A 26199-nucleotide genomic window follows, 5' to 3' on the forward strand; every position below is an offset into this window, starting at 1 on the left:
GTTTTTAGCAGTATAACTGTGTCATCCAAGAATATAAATATTCTACTAAAATAACTATACTGTTACAATCCAGAGTATTGCATCACAGCAGACCTGCCTTTCATTTTTCTGCTTTTTCCCCTACACACACAGAAAAGATATGATGCAGGTGTAGACATTTTTCTGTTATTTTGACTATAGCTGCAGTAGGTTAATGCTGCTATAGTTTCAGGCAACATCAGTCCACAGATAAATGCATGTAAGACAGACTCTCTCCCAGAAGGCATCATGTCTCAGCAGACAACAAGTGAGAAAGGAATCAGAGGCATAAAGGAGTCATTATTCTGTTTAATGGTGTCAGTGGGCAAGGTGCAGGTATCATCCCTGAATCTGGACTGGCATTTGCCTGCTAGAGTAGGAGACAAACTACTGTTCACACTAATTCCATGCCACTGTCAATGCAGGTCTCCTGAAGTTAATGAAAAGTGAGAGTAATACCATCTAGGCCCGACATGACTAAAGGTCTGGTTTGTTCTTTGCAGCTTTGGGGAGTAAATGTATCAGGAGCTTCTCAAAGAGTAGCTGGCTGGAACGTTAGTTTTGCAGCCTGAAGAACACTTATAGTCTGATCCACCTTGAAGAGTGTCTTGGGCATGTTCTTCCCAATCACCAAGTAAAACAGAAATAAGAAGGAATTCAGGTCCTGTTACAGTTTGATGTAGTTTCTGCCACATTTGGCAAGTTGACTTCAACCTGTGACAAGAGATGCTCGAAATATTGTGAGACTCAATGCTCCTGCGGAATTTTCTTCGAGGCTCAGTGTGACAAATACTAAAGCAGACAACTTCTGATGACTTTTTCTTCAGAATTTTAATGCAATTACTCTGAGGTAAGCTTTTGGGCAGCTCTAGAGCTTGTTGCTCTTTCAACTGGGATGGTAACTTTTTTGTAAAGCAGATTATTACTCAGGACTGGTAGCGTGGTCTTTGCAGCCTGTGGCCTTTGTTAATGCTTCATATATCCACAAAGCTTTGTGCTTGAGATAAATTCCTTTGTATCCATGTTCTCAGAATACTGTCCTTTAGGTTGGCACCAATGGCATAGCACTTGTTTGCAGTAGGTGTAGAAATATAGAAAAAGTCTGAACAAAGCAAATTATCCTATCAATTCCCAGCAAAGATGCCAGTTTGGAACACTGACCTCTAAATTTTGCTGAATTTTGGGGATGTTTTGTTCAAGTAAATTTATGAAAGCAGAAATGCTGATTTATAAACTTTTGGTGGCTATGTAGAATATTTCTACGTATCTATATTTTTTAAATACAGATACTCCTGTCTGTACATAGAGATGCATCAAACCATATCTATTATCTCATTTTATCACTTCCTGATTGATTATGATCTCCATAGTCCTACTCAATACATTCTGTAGATTTAAGAAGCTTTCTGATCTGAATTGTAGTCTAAAGTAGAGATATAAATGTCAGAGCCAGTGGTAGCTGGTAGTTGACAAATATGAGTGAGAAAATTTCTGCTACGGATTTAAAGTTGGGAAAGTAATGGGTTGAACTACTAAGGCATTGCATGGTGTTGAGCTAAATTGTTCCTCTGCTGAGATGCTTGCATGTGATGTTTTAAAATATGTCAGGTATGCATGATAAAGATATGCTATTGGGTATAAGCAGTTACAGGATCAAAGAAAGGCAAATCATCGGTGGGAGAACAATTGTCATGATGTCATGAAAATAAACAAATGACTGCAAAAAGAACTGGGATCATAATATGCAGAGTGAACTGCTTGAGTACTGGCAACCTCCTGAGACACCAATAAGCCAGTGCTGCTCAGTATTGTAGCTCAGAAAAGAAAAACTTATATAGAAACATCTGATGAGCATCAAATTCATTACAAAAGTGTCCCTGGTCATGGGAAAAAGAGAGAAGTGCTGGAACAACTGCTTGTGACTAGTAGATGATCAACAGTATCCTTTATTAGCTGAACTGGAAAAGTGTGGGCTAATGTGCCTGGAAATAATGTACAGAGTTCATTTCATGTAGACAGGAAACAAATCCATGTATCTATCCTGCTTCCCAGTTGGTGTTCTGTCTCTAGGCAAGATTGACTCTTTGCCTTCTTGTTTTGTCAGCAAAGTGGACAATCACTGGGCTATTCATGTCATCTGTTAGTTAAATATTAGTTTTGTACCTTAGTTTATCTGGAAATGTCTGCATTAACTAGCAGAGGATTTAGGCTCCCCATTTTAGGTGCTTTGTGTTGCTTGTAAGTAGGCGCTAAAATATTCTGAAGTGTTTTATATGAATTCTCACTCTGTTTGTTGTGATCACCTTCTGCATACAGCCATCCAAACAGGAAAAAGTTGCCTGAAATCTCCCCTTACTATCCATTAAATTGCCTTGGTATGGTGTGAGTATCTCCTAGTCTGCTTGCAAAGGTCCTTGGTTGGTGTTTCTCACTGATACTCTGATAACCATCAACTGACATTGGGCACTTTCAGGTCTATGACTATTATGAGAGCACTGCTGTCAAGAAAGGAAATACTGTTTGAGTACCGTTACTTGGCTATTGAAAACACAACCAAGCAGCTGGACATTTGTAGAGACCCACCTACTGTTATGAAGATTATTTTTATATATATATAGTCTTTATCCTGGCTTCCCATTAACTTCCCTAACTGTGGGCTGTGGTGGGACTACAGGCAGTTGTTGATCTTTCTTTCCAGAACACATGATATGACACTGTCAGCAGAACAGGACAAAAGCTGTTACCCAGATCTGGATCCTTTCAAAGGATCTATATCACCAGCTTCTAGAAAAAGGGAAGGGGATGGAAAGGACTGGATATGGGCATTGTTATATTAAGTAGAAGACAGTATCACTTTACAAAGTTTCATCTGTGTTTGGCATCATCTATTGAGTCTGAACTTTGCGCAACTGAGTTTTGAACTGATGTCTACTGACTAGTGTATCTGTACTCACTAGACATAAGAGCCCAAACCCTGTTTCAAGTACCAGGGTGCTAGATCAAAGAATGCCTTACTTACAATTTATTTTTAAAGTTAGTAGCAATTATGCTAACTTTCTCTTCCTTGGATAGTCTGTGCTGTACCATAGGTCAGAGCCGATTTTCATCACATGCTAATTTAACTCAGAAGGTTTCTGTGGATTAGGTGAGGTACAATGCATGTGGGAGGAGAGGTCATGTATCTATAAGTACTGTGGTTAAGAAATATATCTGGATTTCAGACTCATTTGTGGGTCACTTAACTTCCAAAATAAGCTTCTCAGATTCTCCATACATAATCTGCATATTCTACAGGCAGTTCTTCACTCCACAGCCTGAAACGCCTGAGGCTCTTGTCTCTGCTTATATCCATTAGAGGTAAACCAAGGCTGATTATAGGGAACACTGTACTTCTGATCATGTCAATGAGCATAGCTAGCAAGTGTTCTGGGGGCAGATGCTCATCTCATTTGCATTGGTGCAAATCAAGAGTAATTGAGTTATTCCAGATTGAGAGTAGGCAAACTACTTTAATAGGATTTTCTGTCTCAATAAAGATATTATTGAATTCAGCCAGTGACTCTGTTTTGACACTGTTTTTCTTGGATTTTATGCTGATATACAGTGTTTAGCATTGGTTCACAGCAAAGTCCACAGTGTCTGCAAAGACAAGGACACTTGAGAAGGAATTTGTTTGAGCCAGAGTTCTGGGACCACTTGTTTGCAAATAGGGTGTTCAGCAGTTGCTCCTAAAACAGACTGTTTCTAGCAAGTCACGTACCTGTCTGCTGACTCTAATCAAACCGGGGCTCAGGGGAAACCAGTAGCCTCATGTGCTGTGATCACTCATCAAAAAAATGGGTGGGGAGAAAAGCATCCCATGCAGCAGAATGACATTAAGTTCAGGATAAAAGGCACTCTCTAAAAAAAAACCCACAAAAAAAACAAAAAGAAAAGAAAACAAAACAAAATCAACCGAAGAAAAAGACCAGCTTGAAAAAATTATTTAAAAACACAAAATGCTTCACATGACCCTTTAAGACAACAAGACAACATAAGCCTCCTTTTTATTTCCTGCCTTTTTCAGCCTGTTACTGGTCAAGAACGCCACAGCTAATAATTGTGTCAGAAAACCTTCCTGTCTGAAAATGATCTCTTCCTAATGGATAGATGATTCCATATGGTTTCATATGTCAGAGATGGAGAGAGAACATATTGGGCGACTGGCCACAGCTGGCAGTTCGTGTTAGTGCCATATGGATAAATATGCAGGCTCTCCTGCATTGTGTATTTCAAGTAAACTATTTATCTAAACAGGTGCTGACCCACTGGGAATGCATTTTTATGGCCAAGCTTACAGCATGCAGCGACACAAACTGCTCTGTTCACCCCTCCTATTTCTGCAGTGCAAACCCACAACATTTATGTATCGTTTGCCTCCATTCTGTGTAACTCCATTGATGTCTATAAAAGCACACCTGGGCAGACCCTTTGTAAATGAGACCTGAATCTGGCTCACTGAACTGTGTGGATATTATAAGACCAGTCTCCTAAATCCTCTTTGGGAATCAGTCTGTGATATTTGCTTCTAATATATATTACTATATCATATGCAGGGGATTAAAATCACCCCATTTATGAGGCTATATAAATAAAGAATTAGACTTTCCACCTCCTTCAGCTACTGTGCTCTGTCCCTGATTACATCTGAAATTTTTACACTCCTTTCCTCTCCATGCTATAATTGCCTCTTTGTCTAAACATGCTTCATTTTGGAATTCCTCTCACTTACATTCCTAATATATGCGGTTCAAGGTACTTGCTGACTGATTTATGCTAGTCTTGTGTGGCTCCCTTGGAAATGGAGCAGAACACATTCCATCCACCTGCGTAATAAAACCAGCTGGTGCAGGGTGGGAGCACTCAAACTGCAGCAGAAATAAAATTCACCTAAGTTTTGACTCAGTTATCTGTCCATCCACCAACTCTTCTGATTGTCTGTGGTATTAAAATCATGCCTAGGGAGCAAACCCTTGTGAAAAAAAGTCACTAATTATGCTGTTTATTCTAGATTTCTGTGTCATGGCCAGAACCAAATACTGGGGTGAGGGAAAAGGCATTGTCTGCATTTCTGAGCAAGTATTTTGATAAGAGTGCAGCCCTGTTAATATGGTCCTAACATCCAGAAAATTTTAATATCAGTTAAACCCTCTGGGCTCTTTCTAGAATCATTGAATCACAGAATGGTTTGTGTTGGAAGGGACCTTTAAAGGTCATCTAGTTCAACCCCCCTGCCATGGGCAGGGACACCTTCCACTAGATCAGGTTGGTCAGAGCCCTGTCAGCCTGACCTTGAACATTTCCAGGGATGGTGCATCCACCACCTATGTGGGCAACCTGTGCCAGTGTTTCACCATGCTCGTTTCTTTCTATCTACTCTAAATGTACACTCTTTTAGTTTAGATCCATTACCCCTTGTCCTATAACTACAGGTCTTACTAAACTGTCCCCATCTTTCTTATAAGCCCCCTTTAAGTACTGAAAGGCTGAAATAAGGTCTCTCCTTAGCCTCTTTCCATCTGCTTTACAAGCAATGTAAATTGTTACCGCTTTATCAGAGGAGGTAAAAATTCATATGAGAGCAAATTTAGTCAGTTTGGGGTTAGACCAATCTATAGTCCAAAGCTCAGATAAGTAATTTCATTAATGAGGTTTGAGTTGGATTTTCCATTTACAGCTATAAAAACCCCATGATGGGCAAAGGGGTAGAGAGTTAGTTTGGATAGGAAATTCAGGAATTCAGAAGTGGTTGTAGGAATAAGCCTCAGAGTCACACCATACTTTCCCCTGCTCAGCACTTTCACATCAGTAAGGGCTCACTTGTCATTCCTTGAGAAGTGAGAAAACAGGTAAGACTCAACTCAACTCTTAATTCTTGTCTCCCATCATCTTCTTTGCTGTACCCACATCTGATGTGCCTGGTCTCTCACTTCAGTTCATTTGTGCTCATCTATTCCAAACAGTACTTAAGCTCTCGTAGCATAAGAGTAATAAGGCAGCCGAAATAGCAAGTTCTCAGCTGTCTTTGGTGCACACTGTGCCGCGGGAGATTAAAAAGAAAATCAGACAGTGTGTGATGGAGATTAATATGATTCTGAACTGCTGCGTAAAAGACTGAGTCCTCTTTGTGCCTCTTATCTGCTGTTTGAAGTACCATTACTTAAGCTTGGTGTTGGGGGGGAAATGAAAATAAAAAGTCTTTCTCAGGGGATGTGAGAAGCCATTTCAAAAGGCGATGCCTCTCCAGTAAATAAAGCACAAATGTTACAGGTCAGCACTGAAATGGTGAATGAGATGGAGTTTCACCCAAAAGAAAACTTATTCAACCAGGAGGCTTTCAAATCTCCTCGCTGAGATAAAGAAGATCAAAGTGTTTAAACACGTTGATCCACTACTAAGGAAAATTTAGTGCTGGCAACAGACAGCAGCTGCAGTATAGCTGGCGTGTCTAAACTCACAGCAGGGGACTAATTGCTCCTATGGATATAGGTTTTCTTTACAAAACCAGGTCTGAAGGAATGTCATTCTCATTCACAGAATTATGGAGATCTGTTGATAAGAAATAAAATGCCAATCTATACTACGCAGCATCAGGAGGGACAGAGTGCCGGAAGCTGAGCATGGGGGATGCATGAGGATTCTTTGCTTTTATTCAACCTGTATTGTGCAGGGAAAGATCCCATCAATTTCCTCAATATTATAACATTAGCTTCACACCTTCCTTGGTAATTAAATGAGGAAGAGTAGCTCAAAGTCAAACCGTAATGCCATTTGTAAAACATATTGTTCTGAGAGGAAGCCTGGATAGAGGGGCTATTGCCATCAGAGAATTGCAAATTTTCTATGAAAACGGAAACATTTATATTTATATATAATATAAATATATTTATTTAAACAAATTATTTTTATACAAGTTATTAACTGGGCAGGGAGTATAGGATAATAAGTCTGGTTATAAAAAATCATTCATTGAACTATTCCTGAATTCAGTGAACTATTTGTGATACAAGCACAGCTGTAAATATGCTTGTGACAAGTCGGGTAGAGAGGCTGTTATGGCATCTCATTAAACAGGTTCCTTCTTGCCATCCCAACACGTGACAGAGGGCGTGTTCCTGTTTTATTAAGGGACTGAGTAGAAAGAAGGCCTGAAGCAAGGGTTAGTGATGAGGCTTTTCCCATGACACAGAAGTTGTTTCTAGCAGAGATAGGAACTGAATGGAATTTTTGCATTTCATGGTAATTATTGAGGGATTTGAGTTCTTCTGTGTAGTTAATACCTGAATGCCCATTTTTTATTTATTCTAAGAGAAATTAAGAAAAATACTGATCCATAACATCTTCCTTATAAAAGTATCTTCATACGTACCCAGGAAAAGGCAATGGCAGCTCACTCACCCCAGTCTTTCCAGTTGAGAAGGAGACATTTTGACTATGTGAAGAAATTAAATAATCCTGTGCTGTCATTACAGTACAGTACAATATACCAATCTACCTCCAGCTGTTCAGCCGTCATATGCTACTTGTAGTTCTTTTGATAACAGCAAATTTCACTACATGCATATGTATATGTTTATGTATATATATGTAGATACATTTTTGTGTGTTTATGTCCGGCCACAGAAACAAAATGTATGCTTTGACCTTTCTTAATACCACCTCATTCTTGGGACTTTCCAGAAGTATCTAAATTATTCACCCCTGGATTCCAGAATAGGCAAAGGAGAGAGAGAAGGGCATTCAGAGGCCACAGACCTCTCATCACAAATGAAAACTTTTTCATAACTCTACCCTTGATTGTTCCTTCACAGTGGGGAGGCTTGTTAAATTTCAATACCCTGCCTAAATGTAGGAGGCAAATTCTTCCATGGTTTCCAGAAAGGACATCACAGCATGCCTACATTTGCTTCAACATGAGGGCCAGAAGGACAGGATACTATGCATGCAGCAACAGGGTAGATGTAGCATGTTGTGGGTTGAGGCAATAGAATACAGTTATGATTGTATTCTCTGATGGGTTAAAGGGATAATTCATTTGGGATGATCTAGACATCCAATCTGGCCTTTTTTTTGCTAATTTGGAAAGGTGCAGGCCTTTCTTAAGTATTGTGTTAGAACTGCCAGCCCAGAAGAGGCCTCAGGTAGGTGGTGACATCTCTCAGGGTCAGAAGCACCCTTGGTTAGACCCAAGTGAACCACTGCCCATACCTCTTTGGACCTGTTATGTCTTGGGGTGTGATCTCATTGAACTGGGGGCAGAGGCAGTGGCAGAGGAACAGTAGATGGAATAAGAAGTTCCTACGTGATCCACCTTGAGTGTACCCTTTTCTCAACACCCTGCTCATCAGTGTTATACCCCCAGGAAGTGAGGAGACAATGGTGAGGAGCACATCCTCCCAACACAGAAGCACTGAGATTTAGGAATAGTGTCCTTGCCCTCTGTCCTCTTAGTACTTTTCTCACTAATGCAACAATCAGTGGATTTACACCAGGAAATCAATTACAAATTAATGAGTCGGTTCAGCAACACATTTAAGGCCCCCAAGCAGTGCAGAACTATCTAGCCCTATCTACCTGTTGGTCCACTGCAGCAGCTACATAATATTTTAATGTCTAAGAAAACAGCTTTTAAAAATGTGTTAAAAGATTATTTAATGTCCATTTCACATACCTGTAATTAGACAATGATTATACTGGAAGCTTTTGCTTTGTCATCTTCTTAATCATTGGTGTCTGGCATTTTTTATTCTACTCTTAAGAAATTTGCAAATACAGTGGAGTTTTTATGGAGAATGTGCTATCTGTGGCAAGTAGGTTAAAAACATTGCAAGGAAGTCTCCGTTCTCCTCAGCATTTCCAGGCCAGGGTATGTCAAAGTTCAGATGTGCAAATAACTTACAAAATTACCAGACTGGATCTGTAAGGTGAGATGCAGGAGTGTTCATAGTCTGCAAGAAACATGGGGTCCATATAGCTTAGTCCACAATTGCCAGCCTTTATTAAGGTTGCATTTTCCATCCTTGTGCTCAATAGCTGTGCTCCTCTAAACTTCTCAATGTCAGCTTAGCTGCCCAATGGCAAAAAAATAGGGCCAAAAAAATTACCCTTCATTTCAAAGCTGTGGAAGGGTTATAGATCAGCATTGGGTAAAAGGAAAGATTATTACTTCCATTTAGAGCTTTAACGAAAAGTGTATTGATGGTCAGATTATGTTTCATTGTTGGTCAAGGCTGTGCTGAAAGACCTGAAGCACAGGACAACAATGGAGCAACAAATATAGAAACATCTGTTATGAACTGGGAAACATACTGTGATACTTTTTCCAAGCAATACAGAAACTCAGAAACTCTTTTACAATATACAGTTCAAATAGGCCAGGAGAAATTTTTTACTTATGAAATGAACTCAACAGAAAAAATATGTTTTTCCCAGAGATGAAGGAGTAGCTTAAAAAAATTATCCAGAAACCAAAGAAGACTTTTTTTTTTTTTTTCACAGTAGACTGGGAAAATATTTATTTTGGAGAAACTATTGCACAAAAGGCATATTTTAATGCTTTGAATTTTGAGATATGGATTACGAATATTTCAAAATGAATTTTGCTGTAAGATCCAAAGAAATGTTTTACATATGGGGGAAGCTGCTTTGCCAGCCTTGATCAGATGGGTATAGAATCATAGAATCATTGAATATTTTAAGCTGGAAGGAACCTTAAAGATTCCTAGTTCCAATCCGCTCCAATGGGCAGGGATGCCACCCACTAGACCAGGTTGCTCAGAGCCCCATCCAACCTGGTTTTGAAAACATCCAGGGAAGGGGAATACCTTACTTCTCTGGGTAGCCTGTTATAGTGCCTCACTAGGCTAATGTAATGTGGGTATGTTAATTTTAAACTCTGCAAGTATAGGACCAATTTCACTTTGAGACAGAAGCTATTGCATTTTGGTACAACTTCTTCACCCACCTGAAATCTAAGTTCAACAAATCAAATTTCCACAAAAGAAGCAACTCCTTTAGTGTTGCAAATTTTAGGCTGATGGAAATGCCTTGTTTCTTTGTTTCAACTGGCCAAACCTGGGTATTTTATTTTTGAGTTCTCCTGGCTTGATAAAATAAGTTATTTACCAGATTTATTATTGTGGTCAACTGCAATATTTTGAACAGTGTTATAACTGAAATGCTGCTTAGCTTTCGTCAAGGCAACATTAAAATTAATGGCTGAAGGACTGGTTATTCATTTGCACTGAGAAAACATGGTTTGGGGTGATACTCATTGACTGTTAACTCATGCAACTAAACACTAGACATCTGAGTTAGTCTAGGTTAATAGCTCTTTAACGTCTATGATGTAGATGTCTAAAGGTAGTTGAGATAAATCTATGATGACCGAAGCATATGCAGGCAAATGAGACTTAAATACAGCACAATTAAAAGTAGAACATGAAAACCAATTTTTGGTACAAAGCATATCTGGTGATCTTGTAACAAGCGAGAAGGAAGGAAGAGCTTGGTGTGCAAAGGGCATGTGACTACAATTCTTTGATGAACATTAAAATGTAATTCTGCCAAAACTCAACAGGACACATTCTACATTCTTTACTTGTGCTACTATTTCCTAGAAACGCAATTTTTCACTTGAAGTTATTAGACACTGAGAAAATGCGTCTCCACTGTGTAGCCTTTTTCCAACCTTCTCTATAAACCACTTAAAATCAGTCTCACCATTCCTAAAAAGGCCCCAAACAAACCCAGAAAAACATCAGAGACAAAATGATGTTAAATGGTCCCAACACAATTGGAACAGACTGGGATGTGCAAAAGACTCCACTGGGAGCCATTCTGGCTGATGAAGGTCAAAATTGCCCTCTTCCCTGGGCAGCTTGTTCTAGTGGCTAATAATTCTTTCTGTGAAGAAATTTTTGCTAATATCCAATCTAAACTTCCCCTGGAGCAACTTGATGCTGTTTCCTCTTGTCCTCTTGCTTGTTACCTGGGAGAAGACACCAACTTGCACCTCGTTAAAACCTCCTTTCAGGTAGTTGTAGACAGCGATGGTTATAGTGGTGGTTTGGCTTCAGTGACTGCAAAGGAATATGCCATCTTACAGAAAGTTGTCCTTTGCCTCTAAATAAACCAACAAGACCCTCTTCTGCTTTCATTCGCTGCCTTTTGGAACATGCCTATGATCTCCAAATATATCAGACATGCCTTTGTGTTCTCCATGGGGGAACAAAATAATGAGAAGTTGTCCTGTGAGCAGGGCTTCATTTGCGAGGATGATTTTTCAGCTCATTCAGCATGTGCTGTCTCTGCTTCCCACCTCACTCCACCTAGCCACCATGTCAGACAGCAAACCCCCAATCATCGTTTATAGCAGAGGATGATAATGGAAAAGGAGGTGGAGAGAAATGTGCTGCACAGATACAATCAGAAGCAGCAGCAACCAGTTTATGTATGCATGTATGTATTTAATCCTGGCCATAAGTGTCTCCAGCTCCTCAGACTGTCCCATTCAGCCCTTTGAGGGAACACTTGACTTCAGGCACACATCGAAGCTCTGCTGTCCCAAGTGAGACTTAAACTTGTGCTTAATGGTAAATGTCTGCTAAAAGCATTATTTGGGTTTGGAAAAGACTACAGAACATATGTAACTGCTTTTGCAGGACACTCTGATCAGGCCCAGAGGTGGGCACTAAAGTATTCCTGGCCAGAAATTTGTAGTCAGTATGAACATCCTTGGTGAGGGCATATCCGTGACCTTTCCTCAGCCTCCCACTGGCAGCCAGGCAGCCAGGCCATCCACTACCATTTCTTGTGCCTTTGAGGTTGGCACTAATTGCCATCTCAGGAGGGGTGTTTTCTTGCAAAGTGGCCACTGTTATCAGCAATTCAGCTGGTACCACAGTAATTCAGGGGCATCTCACCTACTGTGGGTTAATGAAGGATGGACCAAAGCAGCATGCTAGCCAGGAAAAGCTAAACTATTTCCAGCACTGAACACCGCTTAAACGTCTCAGTTGCTTTTTGAATATATGATACATTTGGAAATAATATATCTGGAAAACCCCCGAGCAAGCAAACTCCAAAGCAATCCAACCATCAAAAGTCTGGATTAAATAGCACAGGTGGCAGAGAAATTGCTCTCTCCTTGTGTGTGGTCCCTGATGCAGATGCCTTGTTTTCACAATACTTATAATGAAAGCATTTTTATTTTTGGATGCTCTTTAGGGTACAATGTAATACATCAAAATAAATCATTGTATCATATGCCTGTTAAGAATGAAAGCTGATGCACCAAATGTCAGGGTTGCTTGCTTTGATTAATCAATGAATATTGAGTTTTGCTAACAGTGTGAAGGAAAGAAACAATAGTGAAGGAGGAAATGTTTACTTGATACAAAGATATAGATATATAGTTAAAGTTTCAATAAGATTGTGTAGATTAGTGATGACATTGTTTCAAATAAGGCAAAATCTCCACTTGATCTGTACTTTAAAAGTAGAGAAATTGTGTACCGTTTCCCCTCTGTATTTTCGCTTATTAAATAAATTTGATAATCATCATTGAAAAGGCATTCATTTCAATTGCTATGGAGAAAACTTCTGATCAGATCAAGCTTCAAGGCCACCCTCCTTCCTATGAGACAGGAAGTATCTGTATGATAAATTAACTGTGGGTGAATGCTAAATCTTTAATGAGAAAAACCATGTTCTCTTGGATTCAACCTTTCATGTGAAAGCTGTTTGGGACCTTACTGAACAGAATGTGTTAATCAAGAGAAAAGCATAATTACTGTCTTGTCAACAGACACAAATGAGAAAGCCTGATGAAAATGAGGTCGAAATGAACTCCAAAAAAAACACAAAAAAAGAGGAGTTTTTCTATACTGTTTTTGGAGACTACTTTACACTGCACAGTGATTTATAACAATTGGAATCTCACTATTTCTGCAACTAATATTACTGGATGTTTCCTATTCAGAGGAATGTTAATCATAATAATGCAAATGGAAGTATTATTGCAGCTATGCCTCAGAGTTCGTATTTTATATTGAGCCAAAGGTTCAATATTCAGCATCCTTCTCAGTGGAGCATTCTCATTGTATGGATGGAAGAATGTGCACCAAAGGTAAAATAACTGAATTAATATAAACCAGAATAATACGCCTGGCATACAGCTTCCCATTTTCCCATTTTGCTGTAAGGTCCTGATTTTTCAGACTTTTTAAACCAATAATAAATTATTGTGATGCACTGCTAATTACACCTCACCAAAGTTATGTGTAGTATAAATTGCACTGATGATGGACTTAGATTAAGTTTCTTATGCTTATTTTTAGCAAGTCAAAGGCAATTCATTTCCAACTGGGCCACATTTAAAAGTTTAAAGTGAAAAAACTGTGTAATTATTTCCTAATATGAGGATAATATTGGTGACAAACATTTGTCCTGCATATCTTTTTGCACTAAATATATTAATGAGAAAGGTAGAAGCAAGAATACATATTAATTTGATCGTGTATTTAAAGATACAATGAGTATTTATAAATTTTCCTCCTGCAAATATTTTCTAAATTGTCTTCTTCATGTTGTTACCTCCCTATGCTCTCCCTTAGATCATTTCTTAGCTTGGGATTAGTTTCTTTATGACTGCTGATGCTTCTGAAAATATTTGGTCTTTTTCCTAAATCATTATTTTTCTTTCCTTCTTTTTTCTTTTTTTTTGGTTGTTTTTAGTTTAATTTGGTTTGGGTTTTTTTGTTTGAGTTTTGATTGGTGAGGGGGGTGGGAGGGAAGAGGGGATAATGGCAATTTTTAAAGAAATCCTGATGGCTTTTATTAAAAACCACATAAACATGAAGTTTCTAAGAATATTTCAGATCTCATTCAGAAACATAAATTAATTCTTCAGAAAATAAATAACCCATATTGATATGTCCGTACTATGAATACTTTTCCAAATCCTTCTCTCTGTAGCAGAAATGTACTTTTTATCTCCATCCTAAAGAAATGTAACTACCACATTAAGACTGTTTAGGTGACAGTGGAGGAGGTTGTGCATGTGGTCAGGGTGAGACCCCACTTTTTGGGGAACATTGGGCAGTGACTGGAGGTTAGATGTCCACCACAAGACATTATTATCCTCTTGATAAGAAAGTAGAAAAGTCCTTAAGTGGGGAACACATTTCAGACTTTGCAGATCTGGGTTGAAAAACAATACAAATATCAAGGATCAAGGAAAGCAGTCTAGGTCTTCAGAAATTTCTCAACAACAAGCTACATGAGAAGGAGGTGCCCATATAACTTTCAGGATCAGATCCAACAGATACCACTATATGTCTTATTCTATATCCTGTGGTCTGGATTAAGCAGGTATGTGTTCTGAGTACCTGATTCTCACTTCTTCTGGAATCACTTGACGTTATTTGGACCCATTCTTTCAAAACGGCACTCAGGTCATGATATATATATGTATGTATGTATATACTGACATATAAACATAGGGGGTTGCTTTGGTTTGGTTTGGCGTTTTGGGGTTTTTTTGTTGTTTGTTTAAGAAGAGATGAAGTCACTTTGATGGTGCATTTGATGTTTCATCCCAGAGATACACAGGCAGGCATGTCACAGTACCTTTCAGAAGACAGGTGTAAATGCAAAAGCAACTGTAAACTCTCAATTTCTAACCATGAATGTTAAAGGAGTAGAGTAGATCTTATTCTCTTATTCTCTCTGTACTGGAACTTACTTTTCAAGGTGGGAATAATATCACTTCCCTATCTTGTCAAGAAGTTTAAAAATACATATATTGAAAATCAGGAGAAATATAGATATTATGGTGAAGGAGGACTCAAAGTGTACCTGCCTTCTGAGAGAGGAGAATGAATAATTTGTTCTCACCTCCTCCTCCTCCGCATTTTCAGATCCCCTAGAAATGCATTCTGGTAAGCGATGGCCTCTTCTGCTTTTGTTTTCCCTCTCATTGGAGTGAACATCAGCAAGAGAGAAGACTCACAAATTAATTCAGATTGGCTTAGATAAGGACCCTGTGATGTTGATTAGAAACCATCCACAGGGCCATTAGCAAATTGAGATAATAAATGAAAATGTGTTGAATTGCGTGAGTTTTCTAGTGGGGGAACATCAGGGAGCAGTCTTGAGTCCAGTCTTCTTTAAATATCTTCATTCATTAGCAAAAGACAGGAAAAGAGTACATGTTAATTAAAATCACAAATGATCCAAATTGGGAAGCACTGCATAAATCAGTGAAGATAGAGAGATTAGAAACCTTGGGCAGGAAATGACAAAATGAGATGCAGTTTGAAAAATGCATGTGGAAGAGAAATAATCTGTAAGAGAACACAATCAGCAGCAAGGAGGGTTCTTCAAGAAGCAGAATAACGGGAGGAAGCCAAAGGATGTGGACCATGGAGTAAAGGGCAATGAAGCAGAGCACCTATTTAAAGCACCTTTTCAATGGACAGCTTGGATTCAAAATTAATTTACAATTGGCAAGAATGAAGGGTCAATGTAATTTTGGACCATATATGCAGAAACAGGGTGCCAAGGAAGGACGTGGAGGCCCACCTCTATAACAGTAACCACATCTTTCAGGCTTCGAATTTTATTTTTTTTCCTGTGCAACAGAGGAATGTAAAATAGAAACATATCAAATGAAACGAGTGCCCTGGTAAAGCTGCTGGCTCTGGTAAATGTGGCTTTCAATGAAACTACACACACTCTCTTGCTGCAGTCTCTTCTCCACCTTTCCAATCCCTATGGGACTTTGTCTACCTGAGACAAGGAAAGGAGCTAAGAGAAGGGGCTTGAGAATAACCAACTAATGAGAGTCATAAGAGAAGAGATGCTATTCTACACTTTCTTTGAAACTGCTGCTTGTGGTGTGACAGGTTAGTCACATATGCATCATTACTTTTAAACTGTGGCTCTTCAATGCCACAAGCAACTCAGATATGACATAATTTACTGATGTGAGTTGAAACAGCAAGAAGCTTTTGTGTAAGATCTTGGCCATTTCACTCTTACAAAGGGGGAAGATTTAAGAAAGGAGATATTTGGGATAACCACATAAATAAAATAAAAATACATTCATCTTCTGAGGCCTGCAAAATCACAGAACAGGAAAGGAACAATTGCCATGTTAACTTGAAACCCTTAAACTACAGTAGGGAAATTAGTAAATTTCTCTTTTGGCAAAGGGATGGATGTTTGCACAGTTGGTCAAGGACAGCTATTTAATTCTGAGTGCTGTACAGAAAACCTTAGTTTATATTTGGCAGATGCATTTACTTCCATGGGATAACTAAGCATACCCTAGTATTGCTGATATGATATTACAGCAGGAACCTCATGTATATAGATTACTATTTTATTTACCCTGTCTAACTGTGCAGTTGTTGGTTTTAATTAATTTTTATATAGGAAATAAGTTAAAAATCACTGAACAAAGCACTGATTTTTTTTATGTCTATGTGTTTTTACAGGTAGATTGAGAATAACACATCTTGGTTAAAACAATATCCTACAAGAAGTATTTGATGGATTGTTCCTAGATATTTCTAAGAGGGCAAATACAAAAAGTGAGTACTAATTCCAGTACCTGGGATGCTTTAATTATGTTTTGTTGTTTAAAATCAAATTATGATAGTTGTAATATTTCTTGAGCACATTTCTTAAGTGGAGTCATGAGGAATTTCTCGAATTTCTCTAGAACATGTCTATTACTGACCTATGTCTATTTTTGTTATCTAACAATGATAATTTGCATCACAGTCCCAGCCAAGAATTCAATTTTACTGTGCCAGGCACTCTAGAAACACAATTGTTCTCTGCTTGAAATGACTTACATCTTAGTAGAAATCAAGAAGGTATGGATAGTGACAGAAAGATGGAGACACATGAATGTAATAAGAAAGTGCTGCTCAGTACGACAGGAGATGTTAATAGCACATCTGTAGTCTAACACTTATCAGAGCTTTTTAGAAAGGAAGGGACTAGAAGGTTATTTGATAGATTTTAGAGAGTGCAGCATGGAAGAAAATACAAAAACACTCATTTGAAAATCCAGCACATGGACTATGGATGGGTTGATTGCATACAGACAGCCTAGTTTTTATAGAAATGGGGAAGGGAAATCAATGCTATATCTGGAAAAATGGCCTTTGTATCCAGGGAATATCATCAGGGCAAATTTACATCTGTGACGTAAATGAGAGACAGGGATTCTGCAGCAATTAAGATGTTCAGTGATAAGGTCTGAGAAAGGAGATTTACCTAGACGGGTAGAGAGAGAGGAAAGGCATTATTGTAAGTAGGATACACAGAACATACTTAGAATATGTATGTAGCTTCAATATAACTGGAAAGTGGCATCTGAGAAAGGAGTATGAGCTGAAGATGCTACCAAGGGTACACACGTGACAGGATGGTGGAATTGTCCACAGTGATCAAGAAGGAAGGTTGCTTGGAGATCATTGCTGGGACTCCTAAAATGGAAGGAAAACAACTCTAGGACTGTTCTAGGACTGTTCAGCACACAGAAAATGACTAGGAAACAGCAGAGAAGCAGAACCACAAATTAAAGAATCACTGAATATTTGAGGTTGGCAGGAACCACTGGAGATTGTCTAGTCACCTTTCTAATCAAAGCAGGCTTTCCTAGAGAAGGTTGTTGAGGGATGATCTTTAAGGGCCTTTCCCTGGATCTCAGCTTGGAAAGTCTTGACAGGAGTGATGAATAGAGAGAAAGAAATTCCTATTAATGTTTAAACTACTGGTATGGTAGGGGGAGTTCTAAAACTCAAAGCCATGAATATAAAGTAATATTTAAATTAAGTTGATGAAGACTTATGTGTACTTTCAAGGTAGAATGGAAGTGATTAGTGAACACCAATGCTTTAATCACCAGCACTACACAGGTATTGGTATAAATAAGAAGAGGCAGTTCCCAAAGCATGATAACTCTGCCTGGAAGTTATATCCTATAAACCACTTACTCCTATAAGGAATTAAATTGCTTTTTTGCATAATCATAGAATCATAGAAAGAGTTGGGTTAGAAGGGACCATAAAGATCATCTAGTTTCAACCCCACTGCTGTGGGCACGAAAGTATTAGGGATGGTGTAAGCTGAAATGTTGTGTCTGTAAGAAAGGGTTCAAGAAGTTGAAGCCTGAGAAAGATCTCACTTGAAGACTGCTTATCAAAGAAAAAGAAAAAGGAAAAGGAGAGGTGAAAAATTGTCAGAAAAAGAAGTGCTTTCAAAGTCAAGGTTACATGGTAAGTGGTAACAGTATTATGAGGTGACAGCCTAAAGGAAACCGAATGGAGTGAGGAATAGGAGAGGAAATCTCTGAAATAAAACTTCCCAAATTGCTGAGAGTTGCTGCACATGACAACCTCTCCTTATTAATAGATGGGAATTTCACTGGACATATCGAGATGGCTTTTTACTGAAGGTGAATTCTTACTTGTCAACATAAAATTAAGAATTTTTCATTAAAAAATGCTATTCAGTTTTTCACAACTTTGATGCGTTTGATAACCCTTTTGCTGCCAGCAGATCTGAGTAGTGACAAAAGTTCAAGGAGTCAATAATAGACCCCAAATCAATTATTTGTTGTGGAACCACAGATCTTTTCCCCAGTTACATCCAACTGGACAGTGGAGTCAGTCATGCCAGGTGTGAGGCAACCACATTTCGACCTCAAGGGCCAGTCCACAGCTGCTTCCCAGGTATGCCATGTTGGCTGGTCCAGTGCTATCTGCTGAGTATTAGAACTATAGAATGTTTTGGGTTAGAAAGGACCTTAAAGATCCTCTAGTTCCAACCCAACTGACATGGGTAGGGACACCTTCTACTAGACCAGGTGACTCAGGGCTTCATCCAGCTTGGCCTGGAACACTTCCATGGATGGAGGAGACACATCTCTGGGCAACTTGTACCAGTGCCCCACCACCCTTGAAGGAAAGAAGTTCTTCCTAATATCCAATTTAAATCTGACCTCTGTCAATTTAAAGCCATTCCCCCATTTCCACTTGTTCCATCACCTTGTCAAAAGTCCATCTCCAGCCTTCCTGTAGCCCCTTTAGGTACTGGAAGGGGCTATAAGGTCTCCCTGGAGCCTTTTCTTTTCCAGGTTGAGCAACCCCAACTTTCTCAGCTAGTCTTCAAAAGAGAGGTGCTACAACCTTTTGATCAACTTCATGGCACTCTTCAGTGCGCACAGAAGATGAATATGACAGTACAAATAAGGGGAGGCTGTTATTTATTGTGTCATTAAAAGGAGTAACATGCCTCAGGGGATGTAGAGTATTTCTTAGGGTGCTTTTCAGACATCTTTATTTGGAGCAGCCAACATGGATCAGGAAACAAGATGATTTTAGGAGTTACTGTCTGCTTGCAGCTCTCAATGGAAACTGTGGCTCATTGATGACCAGACTATTCTTACTCAGGTGAGGAAAGGGAGCATTAGCTAACTGGAATTTGGTTGTCCAACTTGAAAATGCTGGCTGTTGTTTCTGGCTGTCACGCAATTCTGCTGTGCGCTTTCTTCTTTTCTATTTTCCTTTTAAACACCATAAGGCAACTCTTCTATACTGGGGACTTGTGCAAGCACTTTATATGAATAAGGTTTTGGTATAAGTTTTTGTAAAAAAGTTCCCCTTTCCCAGCTAATTAGAAAGTGCTAGATAATGTGTATGTCTTTTCAAATTTTTTAGTCCCCTGTCTTCTTAGTCTTGATCAACCTGTCACAGGAACTATGTGGTATATCTTCTTGTTTACACTACAAATCCAAGATAAGCATCTTTATCAACTGTATATTTATACAGTATCTAACAGGTCAGGCTCTTGATACACTTAAAGCCTCCAGGTACTATAACTATAGAGATGTTATATAATACTCTGGAGCTGCTCATTCTTCCCACAGGCATCTTGTTTCAACCCACAATACAGAGAGACATCCTTTTAAAGGTTCTGTTTATTCAATGTCATGCAGTGTTAATTAAGCATTAATTGATAATTATTTCTTATTTTCTGAGGTGCCAGATCATAATTTTTCTTGAACAACCCTTGAAGTTTGGCTCAAGATGCTGGAGGAAGAATGGAATAGACTTGTGTTGGAGACTAGTAGATGCATTATTTATTTATTTATGTATTCATTTGCTTATTTATTTTTGCTGTCAAGTGCATCAGTTTCCATAATCCTTTCCCCTCCCATTATTTGACAGATGAGGAACTAGAAAACAATAGGAAGGTTGTAATTAGCAACTTGGTTGTGGAACGTGCAGTGGAGAAGGGGGTGGGTGTGGAAATCAGTGGAAATCAATGAACTCAGAAGTTTATTACGAGAACTGTTTGTACATTGTCTGTCAGTCGTTTTGTCCCTGTTTAGAATTGGGAATGAATTGCAATGTATTTCTTGGACACATCAGATTTTGTTTTTCTTTTGCTTTGCTGAAGAAATCTATTTTCAGCCCAGGTTTTGTTCCTCCTGTTGTGACATGCAGGAGGTGTGATCTCACACCCTCCAAAGAATTGATACACAACAGCAATGTAATAACAAAGATCCCATCATTACACTGTTTGGAAGAAGAGATAACTTCATAGCAGTGGAACTGTCCTTAGCTGCAGATGTGATATATCACAGAAAAATCTTCCCCTAGGGATACTTATTGCTCATCTCCTTGTAGGTTTAACAAATACACCAAAATATCATAGCATCTTCCTGCTGAAAACTACTTGCTATTTGGAGAGCGTTATTGACATAGGCTTAACCCAGAGCCTGCACAGTGAAATACCATTTGCCCACACCACCCACTCCCAGGAACAGGCTGATCCATCCAGGTGCATTGTCCTCAAGCAGGTTTGAACCCCACTGTACCATGGCCAAAGCTCCTCAGCGCTCCTTACTTTGCGGCTCTGACTGAGCAGCACAGCCTGCAGTGCCATGTGCCACCCCTGGGAACTGTGTGCAAGCCCTGGTTAGTCACCCACAGCCGTGGTACAGAAAGCTGACTTCACTATGGGCTCCAGTGGGAACCATGCATCCAGGGATTTTCATCCCAGTTTGTTCATAAAATCATAGAATCACAGAATGATTTGGGTTGGAAAGGACCTTAAAGATCATCGAGTTCCAACCCCACTGCCATGGGCAGGGACACTTTCCACTAGACCAAGTGGCTCAAAGCCCCATCTAACCTGGCCTTGAACACTTCCAGAGATGGAGGAGCCACATATTCTCTGGGCTATCTGCACCAGTGCCTCACCACCTCATAGTGAACAATTTCTTCCTAATACCTAATCTAAACCTGCCCTCTGTCAGTTTGAAGACATTCCCCCTTGTCCTGACCCTCCATGCCCTTGTCAAAAGTCCCTCTCCAATAACGCCTTTAGGTACTGGAAGATGCTTTTGCTCGTTTGTGTTGGTTGAAGTAAACTCATTTTTTTCACAGTAAAGCTTTCAAATGCTCTGGATATCCAAAGCTAGACTTGTTTTAGTTTACAGGTTCTAATTAGACATTGACTTATAGGGTGGGGTGACAGTGGAAAAAGGGAGCAAAGTTTGCATTGGGGCACATTAGCATAGTTTCCATTTTACTGGAGAGCATAAAATGTTTCTGCATTAAAAATACTGAGGTTTTTTATCTCATTTTAATGCTAATTTTGCAACTGTGTCTGACTCTATCCTCAACTGTGCTCCTGGGGAAGTTTGTATTTTGTATGCTTTCTCACTGGGGTTAAGGAGCCCTGCATATCATCAGGCACAATAAACAAGAAGGTGAATAGGGGCATTCATTTCTCATGCAACAGGGTAACCCAAAACACAGAAGTATGGAAAAATAAATGAAAGTGAGTTATAAGATCTGTCTTCACCTGGTGCATGAAAGCACCCTTGAGTACTGCTGCTGCAAAACTCTCCAGCATGTGTTTAGTTCCTGTGAGGAGTCCTATTAAGCCCTAACATGAAGGACAGGCTTAAATATGGAAGACAATTTAAAATATACTTCAATGGGTGAGATTCTTCCCCGTCTCCATTTTGTAATAAGAGCATAGTGTTACCAGTGACAATTATAGACAATCATCAATTTGGTAAGGCTTATGTGCCCCTGAAGTGGAGGATTGCTAAATACAAGGTACTTGTGGGGAGGGGGAGGCGAGTGCATGCCTAAAGCTTGCACTCAGACCTACAGAGCATCCAGTTCTTTGGGGAAAATAAAAATTAGGTTGGCCAGCCTCATGCAGAGTTGCTGCCCTGTTTGAGGCAAACACGCAATTCACCTGCAATCCTCACTTTTTGCTGTCTGTGCCAGGGAACTGGCACTTTTAAGTGTAATTACCAGGCACTAAGGAGTAATTCTTCTGACTGTCCCATTAAGAACAGAGCACGAGAGGCTCCCGAAGGAGCTTCAACAGGTAAATGCAGAATATGCTGTTTACTTTTACAGGATCTTGATTCACCTGTATTAGACTGTGTGTAAAAGTAATGCAGCTGTTCTGGGCAGTGCTCAGCTAAAGAATTTGTTCCAAGGGCTGTTCCCAGTTAGACTCAGGCACACCCCAAAGGATGCTGGCAAAATATCCTTGCTATCCATAAAACATGTGCTCTGGAGTCATAGGTGAAGGCCTTGATGAGGTGAAAGAACTTTTTAGCACTTCTCTTACACCCTTACAAAGGAGACCATCCACGACCCTGATTGTCTGAGGACTGAGTTTCAAGCTGTCATTTATCTAGACAGTGTTTTTGAGTTTCTCTTTATTTTCTTGATTCTGTTGGGGGGGGTGTTGCATTTTAATGGTGTGACATTTGCCAGGGGAAACATTTGCAGCAATAAATCTCATCAAAATCTCCACCAAAATCTCATCTATTGCTTGACATTAATTTCAATCCTTTCCACTGCAGCTGTCTCCCTGCAGGTTTCATCTTGGCGCTGGAAGACAGGGATTTGTTCATCCTGCTCCACTGCTCTCAGAGCAGCCTCTGGGTATTACATGATGGGAGGGCACAGGGGAAATTTTTGTATTTTTGTAGTTAAATGCAATGGCATAATTTCCACATTGTTCCCTTTTCTTTGATCTTCTGATATCTTTAACCAATTCCTTACCAATTGTTGGTGATCTGTTAGAACACTTACCCAACTAGCAGAAGCTCCAACAGAACTGGGAATAAATCCATTGGCAGAACTGTTTTCTCTGCTTATGTAAACAGTCTGCAGCAGCCACATCTGTTCCATTGGCTCTTAGAGAGGGGACACTGTCTCTCTCCCTCCCATTGCACTGGCCAACTGTGGTAAAATCAAAAAGCATGGGTGCCATGACAAAAGCAAACAACACATGTGCACTGACATGGTTTTCTCTTTGGGCAGAAGAACTGTGTAGCTGCAGCATTGAGCTCTCCAGGGAAGAAAGCAGGAGACCTGCTCTAGGGGTCAAAGAGCTGATGGCATCCTAAAAACCATCCTCTCAGGCATTATTCTGTTAACTTGATTTGGAAATTAAATCAATTTGCAAGCCTATGCAATGACTGTAAAACTGAACCTCTTAAAAATTGAGATTTTCTGACAAAACCTTGGGGCAGGAGACAAGCACTTAAGAGGAATATTCTGCTTTTCACCTTGACGCACTGGATTCTTCTTTATATGTAAACTGCACCTTTCACATGTTGAAAATAAAGCAGTGGAATATCCCAAAGAAATAAAGCAAAAAGAAAAAAGAAGGCAGCTCAGTTTTTTAAAGCCTGTACTTATCAGCCCAGGGGAAAATGGAAGGAATCAAGTGGGACACGTACTGCTTTGTGATGGCATGACTTGCTGAAGTGATAAAATGCATGACGTTTCCTGACACATGCATATTATTAGTATCTGCTGATGAGACAGGATGAGTGGTAGTGCAAATGTTTGCTAACTTGGGGAGGGCTTCTGATACGGAAGGTATGCAGAGCTATCTTTGAAGTCTCTCATAGCCAGGCGTATTTGTAACTGAGATCAGTGGTGGGTGTTCCTTCTCCAAGGACACCTCAAACATTGTATCAAAAACCCCAGGAATGATGTCATTGGAACCCTCTTCAAGTCATAATCATCTTGGAGTGCTGACCACCCATGTGGATGTCAGGGTTGCAGGAATTCCTGTGTAGGCTATAGCTCTGCAATATTTAGCAGCAGAATATGGATTTAAGAGTTGACTCTGGGCTCCAGTTAGAAAAAGGGTCTTTTGGTTTCTTGTGAGATGTTTTCCCATAGTTGTACCAGAGGAACCGTAGTGGAATTATCAATTTCATAGCTTTATGAGACAGTTTGGACTTTCTGGGAAGACACCTGTGTCTATTTTTCCTCTTCTTCTTTGGTCATCTCCTTTATTTTTCCAGGCTTGCATCCAAACGCTATGAGTGCATTTTGAATCTTAGGTCAGTTACTCCCTGGTGAAAATAAAGGTATTTAGAAAATCACCCAGAAATCCAGATCAAATATTTTAAAAACCCACTGCCCTTCAGGTCACCAAAGCCTGGACCACTTTTGCCTCCTTTATTTTCTTTATGACCTTTACAAAAATTTTCATAAGAAAAGGTGACTGCTCTCAGACCACCAATGCTTCTCCTATCTGTGTCTCTCTGTTAGTGGAGGATGCTAATAGCAAAAGAGAGATAATTGTGCTTTAATTTGGTTCTGCTTGTTCAGGAGGGGGCAAGGGATGCCTTTTGGTTCCCATGGCCTTCTAGATAAGTTTCCATATAATGCCAATTAAGAGCAAAATAAAGAGTACGCAAAACAGATGACAACTGCTGCTCACCAGGAATGGTTCTTTTGTGGCTAAAACAATGGGGTCTTCAATCAAGGGTGCACTTTTTGCTGCTGTAGTTTCCCTTGATTTTTTATTGCATTTTGCATACGTTTTGCTGCTGAATGGATCAAGCCTAGCAAAGTTGAAGATGACTGTGACAGTGGAGACCTTCCAATTGTGTATATATATATATATATATATATGTATGTATGTATACATATAAATGTGAGTGTGTCTGTACACTTACCCAAAGCAGAAAGGAAAGTCAAACTAAGTTATTTTTTTCACCTACAAGTTATTTTTATTTTGTTTTCATTTCAAAGGGAGCTGTTATGTATGGGGAAGGGTCAAGAGGTTTTTTCTTCTCTTTTTAGGCATTTTTTTTCTTTCTATTTGTTTGTTAGTTTTAAGGGTAATTATTCACCAGGGCCTTTTCAACTGTCAAATGCAACAAAAGGTAATCTGGCCTTTTCTCTGCCCTGCCCCCACACTCGCCTTTCCCTCCAACAAAAGCAGCCTTTGGTGGGGTTGGTCACCATTTCATAGGGGTCCTTCTTCATCCCACAAGTCAGGAACACTCTTCTACTTTATATCAAGGTGACCTCTTATGAATGCTGGGAGACTCGTGATTTTGCAGCTGATGGTCTGCCCTGGACAATTGCGAATTTGACAAATAGACCCTCAGAATCCTTTCTTTTCCTTCAAGCAGAATTTATAACTTACTACATGAACTGGTTATCAATTTATCTACAATGCATACTTTGGCATTAGCCATTCTCCATCTAAAGGGCGGTCCTAACCACTGGCTTAGATTTGGAGCCGCGTTTGACCGGGATGAGCCCTCTGGCTTCCCAAACTGTGTTTTCATTTTTCCTCATGACTTGCAGCTCCTTGCTGTTGAGGAAGCACATAGGAGAAAGAGTCCTGTTCAATGCCAATGCATTTTGCAGACAGAATTATGCTCCTTATAAGCAGATCAATATATGCCTATCTCCAACTTCATATAAATATTTGCTTAGCTACTAAATTGATCTTGTCCTAGATTTGCCATAATTTAAGTCTATGAAGCTATAATCAAGACTCCTTGATAATAAAAAGAACCCATCAGCAATTATACTCATTTACTTCACCATATTCAAGACTATTTCAGCATTTCACTGATAAACTCCTGTTTTCAGTCAAATTTGCAACATGAAAATCAACACTGCACACCAGTACTAATGATGTAGGAGTGCTTCATGTGTGGCATTTTTGAAATTATATCAGTGTGGAGATAGGAGTGATTTCTGAGGGGCTTTTTTCTGATATGGAAACTAGATTTTACTAAAAGTATACCTATAACCTTCT

The 26199-nt window shown here is 39.4% G+C and overlaps 1 protein-coding gene across 9 annotated transcripts in view; it reads left to right on the plus strand.

The window, feature by feature from the left end:
* Positions 1-26199, plus strand: part of TENM4 (teneurin transmembrane protein 4) — a 599346-nt gene that overhangs the window by 179674 nt on the left and 393473 nt on the right. For all 9 annotated transcript variants that reach the window (XM_027664342.1, XM_027664505.1, XM_027664591.1 and 6 more), the window contains one exon: positions 16560-16655. The gene's annotated coding sequence lies outside the window, so the exon portion shown is untranslated. The remainder of the gene's footprint in view (positions 1-16559; positions 16656-26199) is intronic.

Source organism: Corapipo altera, unplaced genomic scaffold (genome assembly GCF_003945725.1).
Source record: "Corapipo altera isolate COAL_440 unplaced genomic scaffold, ASM394572v1 0, whole genome shotgun sequence".
NCBI classification, from domain to species: Eukaryota; Metazoa; Chordata; class Aves; order Passeriformes; family Pipridae; genus Corapipo; species Corapipo altera.